The sequence below is a fragment of the Trichomycterus rosablanca genome, chromosome 14 (genome assembly GCF_030014385.1).
Source record: "Trichomycterus rosablanca isolate fTriRos1 chromosome 14, fTriRos1.hap1, whole genome shotgun sequence".
Lineage (NCBI taxonomy): Eukaryota > Metazoa > Chordata > Actinopteri > Siluriformes > Trichomycteridae > Trichomycterus > Trichomycterus rosablanca.
In genome coordinates this window covers 18786467-18794161 of record NC_086001.1, presented here as the reverse complement: position 1 = coordinate 18794161, position 7695 = coordinate 18786467, and the positions used below count along the sequence as shown (strand labels likewise).

At 39.8% G+C, this 7695-nt stretch overlaps 6 non-coding genes across 6 annotated transcripts; all 6 read right to left on the bottom strand.

Annotated features, from left to right (window-relative positions):
* Nucleotides 1-1726: 1726 nt before the first annotated feature.
* trnat-cgu (transfer RNA threonine (anticodon CGU)) lies at nt 1727-1798 on the bottom strand. Its single transcript has one exon. It is a non-coding gene; the product is annotated as a tRNA-Thr (tRNA).
* A 184-nt stretch (nt 1799-1982) lies between these two features.
* On the bottom strand, nt 1983-2054 carry trnaa-ugc (transfer RNA alanine (anticodon UGC)). The gene has a single exon. It is a non-coding gene; the product is annotated as a tRNA-Ala (tRNA).
* A 1488-nt stretch (nt 2055-3542) lies between these two features.
* On the bottom strand, nt 3543-3614 carry trnat-cgu (transfer RNA threonine (anticodon CGU)). Its single transcript has one exon. It is a non-coding gene; the product is annotated as a tRNA-Thr (tRNA).
* An 860-nt stretch (nt 3615-4474) lies between these two features.
* Nucleotides 4475-4546, bottom strand: trnaa-ugc (transfer RNA alanine (anticodon UGC)). Its single transcript has one exon. It is a non-coding gene; the product is annotated as a tRNA-Ala (tRNA).
* A 95-nt stretch (nt 4547-4641) lies between these two features.
* Nucleotides 4642-4713, bottom strand: trnaa-ugc (transfer RNA alanine (anticodon UGC)). Its single transcript has one exon. It is a non-coding gene; the product is annotated as a tRNA-Ala (tRNA).
* A 2233-nt stretch (nt 4714-6946) lies between these two features.
* trnaa-ugc (transfer RNA alanine (anticodon UGC)) lies at nt 6947-7018 on the bottom strand. Its single transcript has one exon. It is a non-coding gene; the product is annotated as a tRNA-Ala (tRNA).
* Between the last annotated feature and the right edge of the window lie 677 nt (nt 7019-7695).

Below are 7695 nucleotides of genomic sequence, written 5' to 3'. Positions count from 1 at the left end.
AAACTCCTTAGCTTTACTTACCTGGGTGAGTCCATCCTCTGTAGAAGCGGAGGGGTGAAGAACCTGTAAAAGAGAAGAAATGTTAGATAAGCATATGCTGTAAATATTGGAAATGTTGTTACTGAATGAGTTTGAGTATTGTTTGTAACTCATAACATTTTGCCATATTTAATGCTCTGTGAACTAGATATTTATTTTTTATATATATTTTGTCTTTACCTGTATGAGGTATGGTATGATCCAGGGGAGGAGCTACCTGTTTAAATACAGCTCTGGAAAAGGTGTAGGGGGTTCTTTTTTCTGGAGAAGGGCTAAAAGCTATGCTAGGCCTGTGACTTGTAAACATCAATGAATGTGACTTAAGTGACTTTGCAGTCACAAGTCTGTTTCCTCTGGTGGTAGAGGTTGAGTTTTCTATTTTTTTTTTCATAGCGCGCTTGTAAATATTTTGATTGTTGTGGCCAAAAATGAAGGTGACGGGAAAAAAAGAACAACTTCTGTGCTCCTGCTAATTCTTTTCAGTGCTTTCAAGCATTCGCCCTACATTACCCATAAAGAGTGCCGTTTTGTGGTAGTCACACAGTGTAATACAGAAGTTATCTGAGGAAATATTTGTCTGTAGGTGAGTTTTTAAAAATGATGGGACACATCATGTCTGCACTGAATTAATTACAAACTAATGTAGTGAAACGTTTTATTTGTGGTTTGAATGTAATCGGTAGCTAGATATCTGAACAATGTTAATGCTAATAATAATAATAATAAAAACAATGGTGCTGTGGCTTTACTTTGTTAATCATTCCTAACTTACATCAGTGTGTTAGACGGGGAGATTCTGAAATGCCGATTATTCCGTATCTTTGAGTGAACGATGCGCTTTAACAAAACGTTTGCATCTGCGCATTAATGTGTTTAACCGCTGATGTAATTTACAAGCGCAGATTCGCCAAACCTGCTGCAGTCTGTCACACATCTCACATTGTTTAGCTAAAAAATTCTTGTTTTATTTTGTAGTAACGAGTAACGAATTCGCATACAGCAAATGTATCGAAGTTAAAGTACACAATTTATTTAGGAAATGTAGTGGAGTAAAAATGAAAGTTGCCGAATTTTTTTATGCTCCAGTAAAGTACACATACTCCAAAAAACTACTTAAGTACTGTAACGAAGTATTATTACTTCGTTACTATACACCACTGTAAACCTCCAACGGGTACGAGAGTCTTTGCAAAAAAAGAAGCAGAACCAGGAGCAGGAATCTCTAGCTTCTGTCAAGTGAGGGATTGCAGATTTAACAGCACACTTGCATAGTCTTCTGTAATAGCGGTTAAGAACTGGCTCTCTGAACCGGTTGGCTCCAAAAGACATTAAACACTCGGTTAACAAGCTCCATCATGTCAAGCCCAATCCAAAATTCATCTAACTTCTGTACCTTTGCTCAGTCAGCTGGGTGAAGTTTGAAACAAGCTTGTGATTGAGTCTGACTAAGTACCTAGATATTTCAAGGGATTGTGACACTCTGGAGCTCATACAGGCACGGCATGCAGTACCTATAAGCTGCCTTCCCTATGTAGAGGAAATGTGCTGGTGTGGAAGCACAGCATTAATGTGGTACATAAGACCTGCAATAGAAATTAGGAAAAGAGTTGTGATTTTTAAATTAGCCTAGGGGGAATGTGACCTAGAGCATATTGGTCATGTTTTAAAACGAGAGCATGCATGTTAAAGGCACGAACGGGGATTGAACCCGTGATCTTCGGTTTACGAGACCGACGCCTTACCACTTGGCAATCGCGCCTCTCTAGGTAGCTGGCAGAAAGTTAAAAAAACATTCTTCTGCAAAAGTAACAACTGGAAGCTGAGCACCTTCTTAAAGTTCAAGAGTAACAAGCAGAACGCTTGATAGCTTGATAGTGACCGTTCTTAAAACCATTTTAAGCACACTTGAAGCTTTTTTCTAGCAGAGTGAAACGTCAAGCTACTGGAGATGCAGGGGATTGAACTCTGGACCTCATACATGCAAAGCATGCGCTCTACCACTGAGCTACATCCCCTTTTCTGACATGGTAGGATTGCTGTGGCTCTATAGCTCTATTGTAGAGAATAAGACCGGCAGGCAAGACATGGTCCCTAATAAATAAAGCTTTTGAATGGAGACGCTGAGGCTTGAACCCAGGACCTCATACATGCGAAGCACACGCTCTAACACTGAGCTACATCCTCGACTTGTGCTGCCCAGGGTAAACCTGCAACGGGTACGAGAGTCTTTGCAAAAAAAAAAGCAGAACCAGGAGCAAGAATCTCTAGCCTCTGTCAAGTGAGGGATTGCAGATTTAACAGCACACTTGCATAGTCTTCTGTGGTAGCGGTTAAGAACTGGCTCTCTGAACCGGTTGCCTCCAAAAGACATTAAACACTCGGTTAACAAGCTCCATCATGTCATGCAAGCCAATAGAAAGTCCAATCCAAAATTCATCTAACTCCTGTACCTTTGCTCAGTCAGCTGGGTGAAGCTTAAAACAAGCTTGTGATTGAGATCAGGCCTTTTGGGCCTGAAAAAGGGGAACTGATAGATGGAATAAAAGTGTTCATAAACTTTTGGCATTTGTCCTTTTCCTTTGACCTCTGTGTTGCAACAGAGTTACACATCCCAGCAAAAGTTAACCATAGCACCTATTTATATAGGTTTTTTGTGTGTTCTCTAATCCCAGCTCCCTAACCATTAACTTAGCTTCGGGCTATCTCACCATTAAAATTCAACTAAGTTTAGGCATAGGCTCACATTTCTCACGCAGACACAGACTATATAAGCCTGCTTCATATACCTAATAAATTGGAAGACTTATTATAAGTGTGTGTGTGTTTAAGTCTCTCCCAGTGTACACTTAAGAATTCAAAGGCTTGTTTGCTCATATTCAGTAAACGACACTGGAGTAGAAGATCTGAGCAGCAAGATTTTCTTCAAAAGAACTTGATGTTCTAACAGGGTCTGAAACAACTACCCAGATATTTGAATGGTTTAATCTAAGCTTTAATCAAAAGTAACAACTGGATGCAGGGGATTGAACCCTGGACCTCATACATGCAAAGCATGCGCTCTAACACTGAGCTACATCCCCACCTTGTGCTTTCTAGGGTAAACCTCCAACAGGTACGAGAGTCTTTGCAAAAAGAGAAGCAGAACCAGGAGCAGGAAAAGACATGAAACACTCGGTTAACAAGCTCCATCATGTCATGCAAGCCAATAGAAAGTCCCATCCAAAATTCATCTAACTCCTGTACCTTTGCTCAGTCAGCTGACTAAGTACCTGGATATTTCAAGGGATTGTGACACTCTGGAGCTCACACAGGCACGACATGCAGTACCTCTAAGCTGCCATCCCTATGTAGAGGAAATGTGCTGGTGTGGAAGCACAGCATTAATGTGGTAAATAAGACCTGCAAGGGAAAATAGGAAATGAGTTGTGTTTCTCAAATTAGCCTAGAGGGAATGTGAACTGGAGCATATTGGTCATGTTTTAAAATGAGAGCATGCATGTTAAAGGCACAAAGGGGGATTGAACCAGTGATCTTCGGTTTACGAGACCGACGCCTTACCACTTGGCCATCGCGCCTCTTTAGGTAGCTGGCAGAAAGTTGAAAAAACGTTCTGTGCAAAAGTAACAACTGGAAGCTTAGCACATTCTTAAAGTTCAAGAGTAACAAGCAGAACTCCAGCTTGATAGTGACCGTTCTTAAAGCCATCGGCTTTAGAAGCACACTTGAAGCTTTTTTCTAGCAGAGTGAAATATCAAGCTACTGGAGATGCAGGGGATTAAACCCTGAGCCTCATACATGAAAAGCCAGCGCTCTACCACTGAGCTACATTCCCCCAGAACAGGCACCACTGCAACAGGTACAGGACTCTTTGCAAAAACAAAAAGAGACCCATGACCAGGTATCTCTAGACTCTAGCAGGCAGGGGATTGAAAATTTAAAGGCACACTTGCAGAGTAATCTGTGGTAGCTGTTAAGAATTGGCTCTGCAAGCCAGTTGGCTCCAAAAACCAATAAACACTCAGTTAACAAGCTGCACCGTGTAAAGCAAATGGAAAAGCTGGCCAAAAATGACCAAACCCCTGGCCCTTTTGCCCAATTAGTTAGGTAAAGATTAAAACTGATTTGTGAATGGGTCTGGAACAACTACCCGGACATTTGAACAGTTTAATCTAAGCTACAATCCCTGTGTAGCAGTAAGATGACTTCAAAAACAAAGCACGAATAAGACACACTCTGGGAATTAGCTGTAAGCTTTGGTTTCCGAGAGCGACGCCTTAGCCCATGGCAGTGGCAGCACAGCAAAGAAAGGTCACACACTGAAAAATGTCCCTGTGCACGAGTAAGCACTGGAATTTGTGCTCGAAAGTGCTAATTCTTAAAGCTATCGGTGTGGAAGCAAACTTGAAGTTTGTTTCAAGTGAGTGAAACAACAAGCTGGAGATGCAGGGGATTGAACCCTGGACCTCATACATGCAAAGCAAGCACTCTACCCTTGAGCTACATCCCCTCTCATAACAAGGCAGGATTGCTGTGGCTCTATAGCTCTATTGTAGAGAATAAGAACGGAAGGCAAGACATGGTCCCTAATTAAAAGCTTCTGAATGGAGATGCTGGGGATTGAACCTAGGACCTCATACATGCAAAGCATGCGCTCTACCACTGAGCTACATCCCCGACTTGTGCTTCCCAGGGTAAACCTCCAGTGGTGTATAAAGTACCTGAAGGCCATACTTGAGTAAAAGTACAAGTATCTTACCAGAAATTTACTTAGTTAGAAGTAAAAGTCACCTTTTAAAATATTACTTGAGTAAAAGTCTAAAAGTATCTGATGTTTAATGTACTTAAGTATTAAAAGTAATTTGATATTAAATGTACTTAAGTATTAAAAGTAGAAGTAAAAGTAAATGCTGTTAGTATAAACTGAAGCGGTCATTTAGAAAAATATAAGATTGTTCTTTTAAGCCTGTAAACCACCTTAACAAGCTTTTTTCTTCCTTCCATCTGAACATGATCTGTGCCAATTTGTGATTATAATCAGCTGTTCACATCACCTATTTGAAATCACGTCATTATTTAGTTGTTTTTAACCTTATTACGAGGACTAAATTGCCCCGTTCCAACTTTTTTTAGAATGTGTTGTAGCTTAAAATGCACGTATGGGTATGTTAAGAATGAAGTTGACCAGACAATACATGAAATATTTTGGGTTCATATAAGATGGAATAAGAGTCGATGTAAATGTAAAAAACACTGCATCTATTTTATTTGCATTTTCTATACTGTTCCATTTTTTGATTTGGGTAGTACATTCAAGTTATAGATACTGTATATATCCCAGTAACCTAAAACAACTGAATTTTGGCAGTATTAATTTAAAAGCAAAACTCAAGCAAGTTTAACTAAACGTGTGGCACTTTTAACCCTTTAATGATCTGCTCAACCATTAGTATAATCTAAATAGCTGGGTAAAATAAGCTGTATTTAAATAATCTTTTTTGGGCTGTATCTACTCCCTGATTGGCCTGTGTTAAACGTAAAAAACATTGGTATTCTTACTTTAAGAAAACACCGTTTCTAACTTATGTGTCAACCTGAAGCAGCAGCTGAAAAATCATCCATACAATTTTGAAAGTTGAGTTCTTGTTGAGACCATTAAAGGGTTAAAGATGTGCTGCATGTTCCTCAGCACCATGAATGTTTCCTCTGTCAGTGTAATACAGAAGTTATCTGAGGAAATATTTGTCTGTAGGTGAGTTTTTAAAAATGATGGGACACATCATGTCTACACTGAATTAATGTAGTGAAACGTTTTATTTGTTGTTCGAATGTAATTGGTAGCTAGATATCTGAACAATGTTAATGCTAATAATAATAATAATAATAAAAACAATGGTGCTGTGGCTTTACTTTGTTAATCATTCCTAACTTACATCAGTGTGTTAGTCGGGGAGATTCTGAAATGCCGATTATTCCGTATCTTTGAGTAAACGATGCGCTTTTACAAAACTTTTGCATCTGCGCATTAATGTGTTTAACCGCTGATGTAATTTACAAGTGCAGATTCGCCAAACCTGCTGTAGTCTGTCACACATCTCACATTATTTAGGTAAAAAATTCTTGTCGTTTTATTTTGTAGTAACGAGTAACGAATTCGCATACAGCAAATGTATCGGAGTAAAAGTACACAATTTCTTTAGGAAATGTAGTGGAGTAAAAGTGGAGTGGAGTGGAGCGGAGTCGAATTTTTTTATACTCCAGTAAAGTACAAATACTCCAAAAAACTACTTAAGTACTGAAACGAAGTATTATTTCTTCGTTACTATACACCGATGTAAACCTCCAACAGGTACGAGAGTCTTTGCAAAAAGAGAAGCAGAACCAGGAGCAGGAATCTCTAGCCTCTGTCAAGTGAGGGATTGCAGATTTAACAGCACACTTGCTGTTACCACAGTCTTCTGTGGTAGCGGTTAAGAACTGGCTCTCTGAACCGGTTGGCTCCAAAAGACATTAAACACTCGGTTAACAAGCTCCATCATGTCATGCAAGCCAATAAAAAGTCCAATCCAAAATTCATCTAACTCCTGTACCTTTGCTCAGTCAGCTGGGTGAAGTTTAAAACTGGCTTGTGATTGAGTCTGACTAAGTACCTGGATATTTCAAGGGATTGAACCCGTGATCTTCGGTTTACGAGACCGACGCCTTACCACTTGGCCATCGCGCCTCTCCAGGTAGCTGGCAGAAAGTTGAAAAAACGTTCTTGTGCAAAAGTAACAACTGGAAGCTGAGCACATGCTTAAAGTTCAAGAGCAACAAGCAGAACGCCAGCTTGATAGTGACCGTTCTTAAAGCCATCGGCTTTAGAAGCACACTTAAAGCTTTTTTCTAGCAGAGTGAAACAACAAGCTACTGGAGATGCAGGAGATTGAACCCTGGGCCTCATACATGCAAAGCATGCGCTCTACCACTGAGCTACATCCCCCGGAATAGGCACCAATGCAACAGGTACCAATGCAACAGGTACAGGACTCTTTGCAAAAACAAAAAGAGACCCATGACCAGGTATCTTTAGCCTCTAGCAGGCAGGGGATTGAAAATTTAAAGGCACACTTGCAGAGTAATCTGTGGTAGCTGTTAAGAATTGGCTCTGCAAGCCAGTTGGCTCCAAAACACATTAAACACTCAGTTAACAAGCTGCACCGTGTCAATAAAGCAAATGGAAAGGCTGGCCAAAAGTGACCAAACCCCTGGCCCTTTTGCCCAGTTAGTTAGGTAAAGATTAAAACAGACAAGGGTGAAAGCAGGTTAAAAACTATGTAGAGAAACAGATGGACTACAGGCAGTAATTGTAGAACTACAAAGTGCTTCTATATGGGAAGTTTTTCAAAATGAACTCAAGTTCATATGCGTGTGGCAGGCGAGCGAATACTTTTGGCAATATAGTGTATCATTGGAGGACACTTTAGTTATGTTTAGTTAGTTTAGTTCAAGGTGCTTGCAGGCCATGTAAAAAAAATAGAGGAAATGTTGTAATCTGTTCCACATTGTTTTCGCAGAGAAATCTTGTAAAAATAGCCAAAGGCTATTTTTGTTTTTGAACATGTATTGTTCTTAAAACATGTATTGTTTTTGAACATGTATTGTTCTTAAAACATGTAT